Here is a 17752-nt window from a genome sequence, read left to right as displayed (position 1 = left end):
TCCCCATTTTTAAAAGCTGGCAGCTATTTCAAACTTTTAAGAAACTTCACATAAAGTAACAGAATTGAATCCCTGGACAGGCAGGTTATAACCCTGGCAAAAAGGCTATCCAAAGCCGAAGCATTGTTTCACTATAATGAGTCAACACATTGAATAAAAATTTCTAAGAAACAACTTAGGCTAAATATGTTTCTTCATTAGAGAGATAAACAGATCTCATGAATTTATAGCAGAACAATCAGCATGGTTTCTCATGGCTTTTTCTCACCATAATATATACCAAGAATAGAAGGAGAAAGTGGTAACTTTTACCCCAAATTGGAGCGTGACATGTTTAAAAACAGAAGGTTAGGAGGTGAGGGTTTCTACGTTCACAGTGAGCCCAGAACTCATTAGAATGTGAGACAGTGGGATCAGTGTGAATTTCAAGGAAGAGAAGCCACAAGTGTCCCCTGGGAAAGATGAAGTGTTCCAGGGACTGGCTCGGCAGGATGCATGGGGAGAGGGAAGAAGAAGGGGCTGAGGGAGCAGTTTTGCAAATTAAGGGGTTGACACAGGAAAAGTCTTCTTAAACGATGTTTAGAACAGAGTAGTTTCCAGTTAACAAAAAGTCTAAAGTGGCCATATAGGTATGCAGCTGATGTGAAGGGAGTTTTTATTTTTATTTCCATCTTCCCTCAGCATTCTAGTCTGGGTAAATACATTAGAAAGAACAAGAGTTTTAAAGCCAAACCCACTTTTGGATTCCGGTGTCACCACTTGCTAGCTGTGAGAACATGCGTGACTTCCTTAATTCTGAGCTGGAGATAGAAATACACCTAAAATAGGAAATGCATATGGACCCAGCAAAGATTACTGAAGATGGATCATGTAAAGCAATCTAAGCATAGCATCTGGAGCAGAGAAGCCCACTCCAGGTGCCCCATCTTCCCTGCTCTCTTGTGAGAGTCCTGAGTCAATGGGAATCCCATTGCCTGTGAGGACATTTGAGCGATGTTCCTGATTTTCCTTTTGAAGCAGTCAAGAGATTGAGTGATGGACTAGGGATGGGCAGGAATCTTGATTGTCAGGTCAGGGATTCTCTATCTCCTCACTCTGGACCACCTCTGCAACGTTAGTTTTAGCTGCTGAAAAGTCAGGGCTGAGATTTTTTTCTCCATGAAATCAAGCTCAAATAATAAACTCAGATTTCCCTAAACCCAGAAGTATCATGTAAGTCTGAAAGCTAGGGAATTACAAAAATAGAACCAAATACCATATAGCGAGGAGGTATAATATTCCAGGGAGCTTTTACAGAGCTAAGCTGACCAGAGAGTCCCAACACCTGGAGCAGATGAGCTCTAATAGATGTGAGTACAAGATACACCAGCCAAGGGACCCAAGGAACAGAAAAGGGTGGAGAAGATGGAGTGAGGGAAGCATCACCTGATATACGGATGTATGGGTGGATCATGGTCACCGGGGAGTGATGAGTGAACAGGTTCACTCACCAGACAACATCATTGGATTTCCAAAAGATTAGAGAAAGGATGTGGGATAAACAGCATTCTTCTTAGAGAGGGAAAATCAGAAGGGCACTGTCATCAGTGACAGCCAGGTGCAATGACTACCATCAGGAAAGAAAATGCCCCAATATTGTCTTCTTTGTCTCCCAAAATCCAGGATGTAGTGGATCATTCTATAAATACAGTAACCCTACAACTGTTAGTCACAAGTACTCTGGACCCACCACCATCTTATCTAATAGTTAGGAATCAATGGTGCAGTCATTATCAGACCACAAAGAAAACATAGCCTCTCCTCACATGGCACTTATGTAACCAACACCTGAGCCATGAAAAACGAAACAGTGAAAACTTAGCAAGACAGTGGGGAATAATGTTTAATCCTAGTTACTGCAACTGGGGAAGGATATTTGTATAACCTAGGATGTAACCATAGGATAAATTATTTCTGTTTCATTGAGGCATGAGGGGAAGAGAGGGCAGGAATTCTCGGGTAACATTCAACTTGAATGTGACTCACTTTGCACTAAACTCCATGCTGGTTTATAAAACACTTTGAACTTCAGCAAGGAGGAAGCTTGGCCAGGCATGTCTGCACATCGTGCCCTTGTGAGAAATGCTGCCCCTTCAGCATTTACATGCATCTGTGTCATGAGTAAGACAAAGAAATCACTAGACTTTTGTTGGAAAAATACAACTGGTGGAGACTGGTGATGTTAAGTCAGCAACTGTAGATGGTGAATTCCCTGCAACCATCAGCCCTGATCAAGGGGTTCCAGCCCTGGGCCAGGCATGTCTGCCTTCTATCAAAGCCTGCCTCAGAGCCTTGGGACACGCTGTTTCTTCCAACAGCATAAAAGAAATCCTAGTGTATCTCAGCTGGTGTTGGCAGATGTCTTGAGCTAGGAGGAGATAAATGCAATTCAATTTCATCCTTCTTCAAAAATATTTTACCTAGAGCAGATCCAATATCTTTGCTGCAGATTATAGTTAAGCCACCTGGATTCCTCCTTTGAAAAGCAAGAGGTGTGGGGGACTTCCCTGGTGGTCCAGTGGTTAAGAATCCATCTTGCAATGCAGGGGACGCCAGTTTGATCCCTGGTCCGGGAACTAAGATCCCACGTGCCACAGGGCAACTAAGCCCACATGCCACAATTAGAGAGAAGCTCACGCATGTACCACAACGAAGCAAAGAGCCCACGCGCTGCAAAGAAAGATCCCACGTGCTGCAACTAAGACCCGATGCAGCCAAAAAATAAATAAATATATATTTTTTTTAAAGCAAGAGGTGTGGAAATTCAAACACTCAAGTTTATTAATTTTAAATGATTAGTATCAAAAATAGAAAAATAAGTGGGGCTCCAAAATATGTTTTTGCTAATTATACTTTCCCACTGTGATGGTTACTGTTTGGTCTTAGGTAGCCATAGATTTCAAGTGTGGGAAATTAATGAAATGTGTTCCAATGGAGAAGGGTGATCATAGGACCAGTGAGTAATTCTTATTTCTCATCTATGTTAAGGAATGGAATCTGCTTATCTTGAAGTTCATTTGGCCTGCTGGTACTAAATGCCGCTTCCCCCTACCCACGCATCATGAATGATACTTTGTCCTATATGGTAGGACTCTTGGTTGGAGTTCAAGACCTTCCCCACTCTACTTGCTTATCTAAGAGTTCTGCAAGTTGGGAGAGAGAAGAAGTCGATATCGTGTGGAAACAGAGGTGCTCTCGGAGAAAGGATGTCCCTGTGCTGCTGATAGAACTGGTACCTGAAAATAGCCTAGGGTTGGCTGGAACAAGAGTATCTCCCAAAACTGGCGTCTTGTTTTACAAGACCCTTTGAACTTGCATTTCTGCACCCTCGCTCTTTTCCTATATATCCAGCCTCTAGGCTGTCCCAGCCACTGCCCCAAGACAAACTTCCTGATCTTACTCTCACCATGTTAGTCTCTAAAAACAACATTTAAGAACCTAAAGTCCAGACTCCTTTCTCAGGCTTTGAGGCTCAATATAATCCAGCCCGACTCCATCCCCCTCTGCTCCCCAGCGACACCAAACTGGCCCACATGTGGTCACCCACACCCAGCCTGCCCTTCGCTCACACCACATGCTCTGCCTGAAATACCTGCCCCCCCACCCTCCGATTACTTATTTATAATAGGTCACATTTTTTCCAAGTGAATGAATTCAAGACCTATTCAAGGCTCAGTTCAAATTTTAGGTTATATAAATACAAATCCTTTCCCAACCACCACAGTCTGAAGGAATCACTCCAGCCTCTAAATTTCAAGTACCATTTATATAATCAATAACTTACATTGAGTACCTACTACCGAGGCTCAACCCAGATTAGACACTGTTCTGCCCTCACAGAGCCCGGAGTGAAGGGGAGAAAGTTATAGACGCAACTACCAAACACGGGTGCTGGAATATGGAAAAGAAAATGTTTGTTATTGTTATACACACTTATTGAGCTCCTGCTAGGCTCCAAGCGCCAGCCTAGGTTACCTTTTATGAGTTCTCATTTAATCTTAATGGTCCATTTTACAAGAAAAAAAAGTCCCTGAAAATATAAGTTGGTTTCCCATAGCTATTTGGATAAGCAACAGAACCTGGATTCAAACCCAGTTGAGTCTGGGTTCCTCCCCCCAGCCTCCCAACCTTGAGGGCTGTGTTAGGGAACCCAAGCAGTTAGACTTGGAGGAGGAAGGCATCCCAGGCAAAAGGAGTAGCACAGGTATGTTCAGGGATGGTGACTGGTTCCCAAAGCCCAGAGAATAGGCATGTGTTGAAAGTAAGAAGCAGGTCAGGTTAGACTGGGAAGCACTGTAGACTCAGTTCTATAGACTACAGAGGAGCTTCAGTGTTTATGTCCTGTGAGGCTTGGCCATCTCAGACCACAGCTGCCATTGAGTTGACGAGGGGCTCTCTTTCACATTTATCAAAACTCCTTCCTTACCTGGGGTCATGCCCGTCATAAAGCTGTCTGAAGATCATCAGGATAGTAGCACTTAAGGTGCATAAGACACTATGAGCTTCTCCAATCTCATCCTCATTAAGAACTAGGTTCTATTACGCCCATTTGACTGATGAGGAAATAAGAGAGGAAGAATACATCTGCTCTGGAATTCAGGTTTCTGATTCTTAATCATTTAGCCATGACACCCACCAGGCAAAGAGATTATCATGAAGGGCCAAGGAAAGGAGTTGCTGAGATCTCGAGGAAAATACATCTAGTTCTACCTTGCTACTCTCATCAAACTCCTATGTAACAAATCTGAAAATCATTTAACCAAGGTGTGACCAGAGACACCCATTCCCACTTGACGTTAGGTGCCTGAGAGACTATCAGAGTTCTTCAGCCTCGTCGTTGATAAGAGCATTTTATCCAAATATATTGACTCTATGCCCGTAGCTCCCTCCCTGCCACACTAACTTCCATTTATCATAATAGCTAAGCATCTAATCTACGCCAGGTATTGTTCTACGAGCTGGGATTACAGCAGGTAACACAAAGGACAAGACCCCTGCTTTCTTGAAGTTTAACGTCTGCCAAAGGTGACGAAAAGTGCAGAAGATGACTTCTGATGATAAAGGCTACAAATGATGAGATGCGGTGGTGAGGTGGAGGGAGGAAGCTAAATTTAAAAGCCATTCCTGGGGAGGTAACATTTTAATTCCTACCCAGATGACAAGCAGGAGCCAGCCTTCAAAGCTCCAGGATCTATTGTACTTGGTGGGCTGAAAAGGACATTCGTGATCATCTAGTCTCAACTCTTTACTGATAAATGAGTAAATAGAGGCTCAATGAGATTACAAAACAAGATCCCCCAGCTGACGGCAAGGCTGCCCCACTGTTCCACAGAGCCCTTGGAAAGACACATTTGAAATGTAAGCACAGGGGCCTCCCTCATGGTGCAGTGGTTAAGAATCCGCCTGCCAATGCAGGGAACACGGGTTCAATCCCTGGTCCGGGAAGATCCCACATGCCGTGGAGCAACTAAGTCCGTGCGCCACAACTACTGAGCCTGTGCTCTAGAGCCCACGAGCCACAACTACTGAGCCCGTGTGCCACAACTACTGAAGCCTGCGCGCCTAGAGCCCACGCTCTGCAACGAAAGCCACCGCGCACCGCAACGAAGAGTAGCCCCCAGTCGCTGCAACTAGAGAAAGCCCGTGCACAGCAACAAAGACCCAACGCTGTCAAAAATAAATTAAATAAATAAATTTTAAAAAAAGAAATGTAAGCACACTTGTGGTTATGCATGAACACATATTTATAATTTTATTTTCAATACAGCCTTGGGGAAAAGATGAGAGCCTTTGATAGACAATAAAATTGAGGCTCCGGTTGGTGAAGCGACTTGTCTAATGGCCCGTCACAAACAACTGTATCAAAACCCAAGTTATTTGTATTCCAGTCCCATGTTCTTTCCCCAGGATGAGAAACGGCTGTCTAGCCAGTTGTCTATGAACATAGGACATCATTACTAGCCACTTCATGGTTTATGATACAAAGAACAAACAAAAGAGTCAAAGATAAAAACAATTTACTTTGTCATAACACACAAACTCAAAGTCCCTGAGTTATTTGCTGCAGGGAAGAACATGTGATTCCAGGTGACTAGACAACCGTGGCCTGAGACAAAGAGCCCCTGTGACTTTTGGAAAGGGGACTGAGAGCTCGTGGGTGCAGCATTGCAGGGACTATAATTAAAGAGGAACGTGTTCCTGCAGAGCCAGCCCAGATCAGGAGTCTCCTTAGCTGGGAAGCCCTGAGATGACAGTCACATTTAAGTCCCTTGACCACTTCTGCTTAGGAAATAAGCTACTAGTGGTTCCCAAACCTACCTGCCCACAAGAATCATCTGGGGAGGGAGTGGGGGAGATGTTGGGGAAAAAAAAAAAAAAAAAAGATTTTTCAGGACCTCACAAGACCCAAAGAACTAGACACTCCAAAGGGCAGAGCCTGGGGATCTATGTTTTAAAATTCAGCCAGCCTAGAAATCCACTGGTTTCTCCACAATTCTCAGCGCTATAATGTGATAAAAAAGAGGAGAGACGCATGTTTTTATTATCCAGTGAGAAAGTTGTTAGGTTGTATCCTTTAAGGGCTGCTTCCAGAAGAAAATCTTTACTACCCAAAGCCCTTGTACAGTGGGAAGGTCCTGTGAGACAGAATCTCCCCGCGACCTGTGAAGCCTGTTGTCTCACTCCCTTTGGCTGCACATCAAACCCCCCCATGCAACCCTGGGAAAGCTTTTTCTCAGGATCAGTTTACCAATTCCTTTGTGAAGCAGACCCCAGCCTGCCAGGGTCGGGGCATCTCAAGCAGAGAGAACCTCAGAGCGTGGAGAATGCCTCCACCTCAACCCCACCACCACCTGGCTCCTTCCCCACCAGCCTCTCTTCTGCCCTGGACAGCCAGCTACTGTGTAGAAAAGGAAAAGGAAAAAGAAGGGGGTTCGGGCCCCGGTGGTCAGTGCCCTCAGTCACGGGGAAGGCGACTCATTCCTTACCTGGGTCCTGGAAGAAGAGGAGCCACTGGGTTCACCAGGGAATTCTCTCTCTGCTGGTGAGCTCTAGTCTTGGAACTCGCTGGACTTTGAACAAAGGTTGATTTAAAAGCTGATGTATTTAACAGGGACGTGTGGTCTGAGTTCAAGTGACCTCTGTCCTGCTTCCTGCCAACTGGCTGGGCCCTGAGCTGGGCAAACCTGGAAAACTCTCAGCAAACCCGACCCGACGCTCCGGCCCACCTGCCTAGTGATGCGGGCGCCCTGCTGGCCCGCCCGCCGCTCCCTCCCTCCCGGAGAAAAGGAGGGGAGAGGGGGAGGCCAGCTAGGGAGGAGGGGCCTTCCTCGGCTCTCTCCCCTCGGCAGATGCCTCAGTCACACCCAAGCAACACCCGAAGCCTCGGGAGCCTCCACCATCCCCCATGGCGAGGGCAGGGCTGAGGACCATCACCTGACCATCCTCGAGCCCTGAGGTCTTCCTGGGGAGCAGTACCTGTGTCACCCCCACCCAATAGGAGGCCAGCAGGCCAAGGAGTCCCAGTCAATGGAGCAAAGCCCCTCACGCGCCCATCCTTCCTCCTCCTCCGCCTGCCTGCGAGTTCTTACTTGCATGCTCCCTAGAAGTTGAGCCAGTAAAGCCCCTGCTCTTATTTCCCAGCCCCCTTTCTCTTCTCAGACACTCTCTCCTCTTTTTCTCTCCCTCTCACCTGAGGGTGCTCTGTCTCTACTCTCCAACAGTTGCCTTCCCCGTGCACGCCCAGAACCTCTCAGGCAAGCCCAGCTGGGCAGGTGGAGGCACTTGCAGCAACTCCTGGGCCAGTGCCTGGGCAGCGGGCTGGCAGCTGTGCTCGGTCCCAGCCACGAGCAGCTGACCCCTGTCAGCAGCACCCACACAGGCAAACCTAGGGCTGGGCTTCTCACTGACCTGGATCCTCAGCCCACACTGGAAATCAGGGCAAGAGATTGCTCCAAGCAGTGAAGCAAAGCGAGCGACAGGCTGAGCACAGGGTGGCCCATGCTCCAAGGGCCTCTTGTCTTGCTGGGTCTTGGCTGCCCTCGGTGAAGGCACGGCCAGAGCCAGGGGATAAATGGTGGTCAATGACAAACATCTAAGCAGCTAACTCATACCAGGTCACCTCTACCTTCACACTATACTCCCTGGGCCTCCTGTATATCTTCCAAAGTGGAGGGTAGAAGGGGAAAAATTTAGATTTAAGATCTGAACACCTGGGGACTTCCCTGGTGGCACAGTGGTTAAGAATCTGCCTGCCAATGCAGGGGACACGGGTTTGAACCCTGGTCCGGGAAGATCCCACATGCCACGGAGCAACTAAGCCCGTGCACCACAACTACTGAGCCTGCGCTCTAGAGCCCGCAAGTCACAACTACTGAGCCCACGTGCAACAACTACTGAAGCCCGCATGCCTAGAGCCCATGCTCCACAACAAGAGAAGTCACCTCAATGAGAAGCCCGTGCACCACAACGAAGGGTAGCCCCTGCTCGCCACAACTAGAAAAAGCCCGCACACAGCAACAAAGACCCAATGCAGCCAAAAATAAATAAATAGATAAATAAATAAATTTTTAAAAATGATGTGAACACCTGGGTTCAAATTTTGACTCCATCACTTCCCAAGTGTTTGATATACAGGAATTCTTTTTTTTTTTTTTAATTGGAGTATAGTTGCTTTACACTGCTGTGTCAATTTCTGCTGAAGAATTCATTTTTAACTCTGTCTCACCTTCATCATCTGTAAATAGTTGTTATAATATTGTTTTTAGAAACTATTTTATATTGAATCAAAATATCTCTCACTTCTGTCCCTGAGTCCTGATGGCTCCCTCTGAGCTACACTAAGCCTACTCTTTATTCTACATAGCAGCTCTTCAACTATTTGAAGGCTGATGTATCCCCCATAAGCCTTCTTTTCTCTGGGTAGCAATGGATGCCCCTCATTCCTTCAGGTGGTTTGCCTATGTCATGACTTCAAGACTTCTTGCCCTGGGTCCCAGCCAACTTGTCAATGTCCCTTTTAAAGTCAAAGGCCTAAAGGGAAAACTTGAAGGTGAGGGAATTGTCCTATACCTTGAGTGTGGGGTGCCTATGCAATTGTCTACGATTACCAAATTTCACCAAACTATACACCTAAAATGGGTGAATTGTATTGCATTTAAAGAATGCCTTAATTTTTTAATTAAGGAGCCGAAATCAGTAGAATTTATTCTTGAAACTTCTAAAATGAAAAAAGTTGGATGATCAAAAGAAAAGGCAGGACTTCCCTGGTGGTCCAGTGTTTAAGACTCTGCGCTTGCAATGCAGGGGGCACAGGTTCAATCCCTGGTCGGGGAACTAAGATCCCACATGCCATGGGGTCAAAAAAATAAAAAGGCAGCCTTCACAGTGGAGCTTACACTCAGTCCCCAATCAAGAGACTTCTCAGACTCACCCTTTACCCCAGTCCAGATGGGATAAATAACCACAAGCCTTCAAACTGGGAATAGAAGAGGCCTTGAAATATAGAGACAGTGTTGGTTCAAAATTAAATAGAAATGAGCAATTGTTTGTTTGTTTGTTTTTAATGACAAAACTCTTTCCCACTGTTATGTGGAACTGAATGAGATTTACCAGATCAGTGGCTCTGATCTGATTAATGCAGAAGGGAAAATAACATTGTCTATTGTGTGTCTGGTAAGCCTTTATATCTATTATTCTGTTAACACTCAGCCTGATCTTATGAGACAATATCCCCATTTTACAGATAAGAAGGCTTAAATTCATCTGGTTAATTATCCTGTCTGAGATCTCCTGGCTCAGAAGGCTTAAAGAGCCTGTCTGTCTCCTTAGGTAGTACTGTTTTGCCTCTACAATAAGGCCTCCCACTATCCAGGGAAGGAATGTGCTCTACTTCCCTAGAGGTACTCAAGCAGAGGCTGATGTCGACCTGTGTCATGTTACAGAAAGATGTCTTGCATTGTTAGGAGACTGGAGTAGGCGATTTCTTGGATTGCTTCCAACTCTAAGATTCTGTGAACCTAAATGCTGTGGGTCCTGCCCATGACGGTATAGTTTAGTCCTGCCCTGGTGTGTGCGTACAGGACATGCAGGTAAGAGTTACGAGCATGGGATTCAGCATCAGATGCTGATGCCATTAATGGTAGATTTAAGATACTAAATCTGCCATTAATAACTTTATATTTTTTATTGTGGGCTCAAGTTTGTCTGGGCTTTATCTCTGGAAACCTTGGCAGCTTGGGTGGAGGGTTTTCTGTTGTTTTTGTCAAGCAGCACCTCTCCATACCCCTAGAATGATGAGGAAAGGCACCAAAAACCTGGGGTCAATTTATGTTAGTTACTTGCCTTAGTGTTTCCAGATCATGAAAATAATTAATGTCAGTTACAGCGCTAGCACCTCCTAAAGGCAGATCTGTGGTTAGGAATTTGCAAGAGAGGATTCTTTTTTCTCTCCAGAGTCCAGGCCAAGACAGATGGTTTCCTTTTTATTCCTGATCCGCTTTACCCTGTCCTGTTTTTTCCATAAACATATCTCTTTTTATCATATTTATATAATATGTTTATTAATTATTTTCTGTCTCTTCCCCACCAGAATATAAATTCCCCAGGGGTAGGGATTTGTACTTGTTTTGTCACTGTATCCCAAGTGCCTGGAATATAAGCCTAGCTTATAGCAAGCTTTCCAAAAATGAATTGAATGAGTGAGTGAATAAATGAATCTCCTTTTGTCAACAGGACTGCTTTTTATCCCACCCTTTCACAGAGAGTGTAGCCTTCTGAGGGTCTGGTGTCCATGCAGGGTCTCAGTTTCTAGGTCTTTTCTCTTGTCCCAAAGTGACCCTGCACAACAGACTGCTTGGTTACTGGTTTTCAGCTTTCTCTTCACTTCTGGAACTTAGAGATTTCTTTCCTTTTGTCCACGTTCAACTACCTATTTGAAAACAAAGTTTGGTATATTTTACCCAGTATGTCTACAAACTTTGTAGAGAAAGGGTTTTCAGATTATCTAGTCTGCCATGTTTCCAGAAATGATTCTATCACTTAGCAGTTACTTTGCCTCTCAAAACTCCAGCTTTAGACAATACTACAAAGCTACAGTAATCAAAACAGCATGACATTGACACAAAAACAAACATATGGATCAATGGAACAGACTAGAGAGCCCAGAAATAACCCACACACCTATGGTCAATTAATCTTCAACAAAGGAGGCAAGAATATACAGTGGAGAAAAGACAGTCTCTTCAGCAAATGGTGTTGGGAAAGCAGGACAGCCGCATGCAATTCAATGAAGTTAGAACAGTCTCACACCATACACAAAAATAAACTCAAAATGGCTTAAAGACTTAAATATAAGACATGACACCATAAAATTCCTAGAAGAAAACATAGGCAAAATATTCTCAGACATAAATCATAGCAAGGTATTCTTAGGTCAGCCTCCCAAAGCAAAAGAAATAAAAGTAAAATTAAACAAATGGGACCTAATCAAACTTATAAGCTTTTGCACAGCAAAGGAAACCATAAACAAAATGAAAAGACAACCTACAGACTGAGAGAAAATATTTACAAATGATGCAACTGACAAGGGCTCAATTTCCAAAATATACAAACAGCTTATACAGCTCAATATCAAAAAAAAACCAAACAACCCAATCAAAATATGGGCAGATGACTTAAATAGACATTTCTCCAAAGAAGACATACAGATAGCCAAGAAGCACATGAAAAGATGCTCAACATCGTTAATTATTAGAGAAACGCAAATCAAAACTACAATGAGGTGTCATCTCATACCAGTCAGAATGGCCATCATCAAAAAGTCTACAAATAATAAATGCTGAAGAGGGTGTGGGGAAAAGGGAACTTTCTACACTGTTGATGGGAATGTAAATTGGTGCAGCCACTATGGACAACAGTAGGAGGTTCCTCAAAAAACTAAATATAGAACTACCCTATGATACAGCAATTCCACTGCTAGACATACATTTGAAGAGAATGAAAACATTAATCTGAAGGATACATGCACCCCATTGTTCATAGCAGCATTATTAACATAGCCAAGATATGGAAGCAACCTAAGTATCCATCAACAGATGCAGGAAAAAAGAAGATGTAGTATAGATAATGGAATATTATTCAGCCATAAAAAAGAATGAAATTCTGACATTTGCAACAATGTGGATGGACCTAGAGGGCATTATGCTTCATGAAATAATCAGAGAAAGACAAATTCTGTATGTTATCACTTATATGTGGAATCTAAAAAATAAAACAAATAAATGAATATAACAAAACAGAAACAGACTCACAGATATAGAGAACAAACTAGTGGTTACTAGTGGGGAGAAGAAAGGGGAGAGGGGCAAGATAGGGGTATGGAATTAAGAGTTACAAACTACTATGTATAAAATAAATAAGTGACAAGAATATATTGTACAGGGACTTCCCTGGTGGTGCAGTGGTTAAGAATCCACCTGCCAATGCAGGGGACATGGGTTCGAGCCCTGATCCGGGAAGATCCCACATGCCGCAGAGCAACTAAGCCCATGCATCACAACTACTGAGCCTGTGCTCTAGAGCCCACGAGCCACAACTACTGAGCCTGTGTGCCACAACTACTGAAGCCCGTGCACCTAGAGCCCGTGCTCCGCAACAAGAGAAGACACTGCAATGAGAAGCCCACGCACCGCAACGAAGAGTAGCCCCCACTCGCCACAACTACAGAAAGCCGGCACTCAGCAACGAAGACCCAACACAGCCAAAAATAAATAAAAGTAAATTTATAAAAAAAAAAAAAGAATATATTATACAGCACAGGGCAAGATAGCCATTATTTTGTAATAACTTTATCTTTTTTTCTTTTTTCTTTTGGCGGCATGGTGCAGCATGTGGGATCTTAGTTCCCTGACCAGGGATCTAACTGGTGCCCCCTGTAGTGGAAGCGCAGAGTCTTAACCACTGGGTCACCAGGGAAGCCCCACATAATAACTTTAAATGGCATATAATCTATAAACATATTGAATCACTATGTTGTATACCAGAAACTAATATAATATTGTAAATCAACTGTAGTTCAATTAAAAAAAAAAATTCCAAGGCCGATGCCCTTTCTACTACACCAGTCTGCCTGGTTTAGTACAAGATTCTAGCCGCCACCCTTCACATTTGAGATATTCCCTGATATGCTCAAATTTTTACTCCAACTTCAGATCTGATTATCCTTGTCTTTTTAGTAGCCCATTAACTTACTCAGAGCCTGACATTTTAAGCTCCAGTGGTTTTCTGTCCCTGACCTGAGTCAATGTTTATGACAATCTCCCCTTTTACTCCCTATGTTACTCTGGCCTTACCCAACACCTGAAGAAGCAGTCTGTGTAGTCTGCATACCTTTGGAGGGATTTATTAGGCCAGGGTCCAGATGCAGAACTGAGATAAATGTTTTACAGCAGTGAGAGGCAATGGGCAGGAGGAAGGGCAAAGCCGTGGTCCTCGGCTGGTTCACACATTGTGGCCCCACATGATTGCTGATCTAAACTTTCTTGTTTTTTTCAGCAACCAGGTAGCAGGTCAGGGCAGGCCTGAGGACCCCTGGAGAACTGTGACTTATTAATACTTGCAAGCTGGCTGCAAAGGATACTTTAGTAGTCATTCCCTCCCTCTTCCTTTTCCCAGCTGAGGGGTCAGAATACACAGTATTTTTCCACTGGGGGGGAAAAAAAACTGACGTGCAGAGAGAGAACAGGCCATGTCCTGGGTTCCGGAATGTACCAAAGTTTGGGCACTTCGGAGTGTGGATTAGGGTCTCTACTTGCCTCTTTCTGAAAGACACAGAAATGGAAGATCAATGGTCCTTGGGAAGTTCGGACCCTGTCTGAAAGAGCCAGTTTCTCAGGGGCCCCAAAGGGACAAGCTTAGGGATAGGAAAACAGCAAGGAAAGTGCCAGGGATCTCAAGGCCACAGCCTCAGCCTGACTCCAGCCCTCACAGAGAGACTGGGGACCATCCCATCCATGGGTGAAAGGCCAGTGAGAGAGAATCAAGACAAGGAACAGCCTAGTGGGCCCAAGTCTGTGGCATGATTTAAAAGACACCCCTGCCTCAAAGTATTGCCTCCTTCAGGGTGGTCCCAGGACTTCCTGACACTCTAGTTTGGAGAACAAACGAATTCATGTGCACCCTGTTTTTCCCCATTGCTTAGAATTCTAACATGCCAGAAAAAACAAAAAAATACAATACTCATTATCCACTGAAGACAATACATCTTCTTCTCAAAAGCCCAAGCCAGATTAAGGATGAGCCCATCTGATCTGCCTCAAGGTGGAGTACAGCCTCTGTGCCCCCAGCCAGCTATGGGAGTGCTGAAATTCTACCCTCAGCAGTGGATCCTTCGCTAAACACTATCTTTTCCTTTCCCCTACATCAGACTGGAAATATTCCAGAGGACAAAATGTGAAGTCCCTGATTCAAAGACTTGGGCACCGGGAAGGCCTGGGATTCCTAGCAGCTGTGGGAAGGCTGAAGAAGTGCAGATGTCACAAAACGTGTGAGGCTACTTTCCTCAGCTCCCTTGGCCAAAGACAAAGCTTGGCAGGAGGCTTAGCGAGGAGCTCAGCACTGGGACTCACAAGCCTGCAGCTAGTGGGGCAGCTCTCAAGGGGCGATAATCGGAGGAGGGCGGGGATCTGCAGCTCTAGAGCCACGTGCCACATGACGTTGGCGTCCAACAGGCAGGGAGCTGCCGAGAGGAACCATCTTCCTATTTGCTCACACAGCACAGTGTGGCTTTGTGGTGGCGGTTAGGGGACATCCCAGCCCAGAAGACAGACAGAGCTGCAACTGCAGCCATTTCTGTCATCAAGCTGTTGTGTCCTGGAGAAGCTCAGGTTAGCCCCACACAGATTCGCGTGTGGAGCAGGTGGCAGTGTTTGGGCTGCCGAGCCAGCAGTTCTGCAGGAGGGAGGCCTGGCTGCAAAGGAGCTGCTGTCCTCTGTGACCAGGAAGAGACAAAACAGACTCTCCCGCATACCAGTGAGTTGGGCAGACAGATTTTTCTCTGCCTTCTATTTAAAAGACAGAACTTGAGGTCAATATTCCCAGTGAGCCATTCACTACAGGCTGGAAGTTAGAATTGAAACTGAGAGGTGTTGTTCTCAGGGCCTGCCCTGTTGCCGTGATACCCACACCCCTGAAGTTGCCACCACGTCCCCACAATAACACAGCCCTGACTCCTTCCTCATATGATATTACCAAGGACTCTGGGCAAGAGGCCAGTGGAGACAGCGGCGGGATTGAAATGCCTACACGGCTTTGCTCTAAGTGCCCTCTGGCCCTGAGGTTTGGTTTCCTTCCAGAAAACTATTGGCTGTGCCAGAGGGGTCAGTTCGCCCTTTCCCAGGGGAGACTCTGGGTCTCCCACCAGGCCCGTGGAGCCAGGAAAGGCTGAGGGCAAGGCAGAGAAGGGGAGTAGATCCCTTTTCTCTGTCAGCCTCTGACGTGCTTCCTTACATGGCCTGTCACCCAGATTGCCGACTGTCACGCCCGTCACAAAGCAAGTGTAAGCCCCTGATCAGACCAAGGTTCAGAGGTGTTCTCCCCACCCAATACCCCACACACTCACACACAGCAAGAGCCACGTGTAGGTGCAGCCAGGTGAGCTTCAAGGGGAAATGTGCCAGAATAACAAAAAATTTCCTCTACATGCAGATGTGGTCTCAGGCATCTTCATTGCCTAAAAGTCTGACGTGGTGGAGTGAAATGTGGAAGTTAGTCACCAAAGCTAAAGTGATCTTTGGCTGCAGTGAATATACTAAGCTCTGACTATGCTGAGGCCGGTGGCAGGCCTGAGGCCCACACACTCTTGACAAGGGAACTTTACAAACTAGACTGTGGAGGAGAGTAACAAGGGTGAAGGAAATATTGACACTGTGCCATAAGGAATAGTTGAAGGAACAGGATATTTAGCCCAGAAGGGAGAAACGTTAGCTAGAACGATTAGCTTTCTTCACAGATTTGATGAGACCCCATGTAGAAAAGGAAAACCAGGTGATGCTAATAGCCAACATTTATTGAGTACTTACTATGTGCCAAGCACCAGGTTAATTATTTTACACACATTTTGTCATTTAATCTAAACATCAGTGCTATTATTATTCCCACTCTACAGATGAGGAAAATTCGGAGAGGTTGAGAGTCTTGCCCAAGGTCACATACCTAGTGGCAGAGTCAGCAGATGAGCCAGGCCTGCGACTTAACCACCATCCAGGGACATGTTCTGTGTGGAGCCCTCGGCAGAGCGAGACGCAGTGGTTGGAAGTGAAAGGGAGGCAGATCTGAAGGCAACATGAGAAAGAATTTTTAAACAACTGGAGGCAACGAAGAACAGTGGGCGGGTGCTTTGGGTGGTCATGAGCTACACACCACTAGAGAGATGAAAGCAGGGCGGGCAACAGGTGTTACGTAAGACAGTTTGCAAGGAGAATTACAGCGGCGGCAGCAGCACCTGGGAACTTGCTAGGAGTACAAATCCCTGGACCCCACCGCAGTCCTACTGAATCAGAAACTCAGTGACTGGGCCCAGACACCTGTATTTTAACAAGCCGTCCAGGTAATTCTGATACACGCTCAAGTTTGAGAACCACTGGCGTAGAAGTTTCTGCACCCGGCGAGGGACTGGACTGGCTGACGGTGTTAGTCCCTTCTGTCTATAAGACCTCACAGTTCTATAGAGGCGAGATACAAATATGATTTAACAACTAACCAGATTTTCTTTTAACGTTGAGCGCTTTCTAGTAATATCTTGGAAACAATATACCAGCTGCTAAATTGTGTGATTGGACTCAGGTAACTTAAGACATCCCAAGGCTGACAAAGTAAATATTTGGAAGGCTGTGGGCAATGGGCTGCCCCTTCAGCCGCCCACCCCCACCCCGACCAGGAAGCAGCCTACATTCTGGCCACCTGTCGCTCCACGGGTTTCCAAACAAGCCCCATACGTACGTCCCCACTCCTTGTTCGTTCCTGTTGTTCCTCTATCTGAAAAACACTTACCTTTTGAAATCCTCCCTTCTCTGAAAGCTCAATTCAAATGTCACTGTCCGTGAAAGGTGCCGACAGTACCTGGTGCACGGGGCAGCCTTCCTTCCCTCTCTCCTTCCTGGGTTTCCTCTCACTTCTGGCCACCTCGCAGCACCTCGAGCGGTCAGCCTCGTCTCACGGGCCTGGAGCCTCTCAGCAGAGCGGCGTTGTCCTGGCGCTCAGTAGCGTCAGCCCCCCGCGCCTACCGTACGATGCTGCTCAGTGAGGAGGGGTCAGAGGCAGCATTTTAGGAAAATGATGCATGCAGCTGTTTACAGGATGAACCGACGCTGCCTGACTGGTGAGAAGGGAGGCCTCTGTGATTCAGTTTCAAGGCCTGAGGTCTTTGCAGAACTTTGAGGTTTTTGCAATAACCACTGTGAATGCATGTGTGCGCCGCCGGGATGAAGGTGCCCCACCTTCACGCAGCTACAGCCCTGTTATCTTCAACTCCTCTTCATGTTCGTAACAATCTTCGTTGCATGATCCCTGGATGATGTGAAATACTGAATGCCCTCTCAGCCAACCTTCCAAGTATCCCACAGAGACAAGCATGGACAAAGCTCCTTTTTAGAGAACAGAGAGCTCATAAATTAGACCACTAGTGTAAGGACAGCAAAGAAGGCTACTGGGTCACCAG

General features: G+C 45.8%; 1 protein-coding gene across 3 annotated transcripts in view; it reads right to left on the bottom strand.

The window, feature by feature from the left end:
- The window catches only part of PDZK1 (PDZ domain containing 1), a 41520-nt gene extending 25156 nt beyond the window's left edge, over window positions 1-16364 (bottom strand). Inside the window, exon 1 of one of the 3 annotated variants that reach the window (XM_082459136.1) lies at window positions 16249-16364. The gene's annotated coding sequence lies outside the window, so the exon portion shown is untranslated. Of the gene's footprint in view, window positions 1-7025; window positions 7353-16248 lie in introns of those variants that run through there. The other 2 variants (XM_082459137.1, XM_082459135.1) reach the window with 2 other exon arrangements.
- Between the last annotated feature and the right edge of the window lie 1388 nt (window positions 16365-17752).

Source organism: Balaenoptera physalus (genome assembly GCF_965194825.1).
Source record: "Balaenoptera physalus genome assembly, chromosome: 1".
Lineage (NCBI taxonomy): Eukaryota > Metazoa > Chordata > Mammalia > Artiodactyla > Balaenopteridae > Balaenoptera > Balaenoptera physalus.
Note: the sequence above shows the minus strand (reverse complement) of the source record. Positions and strands in the feature narration are given on the sequence as shown.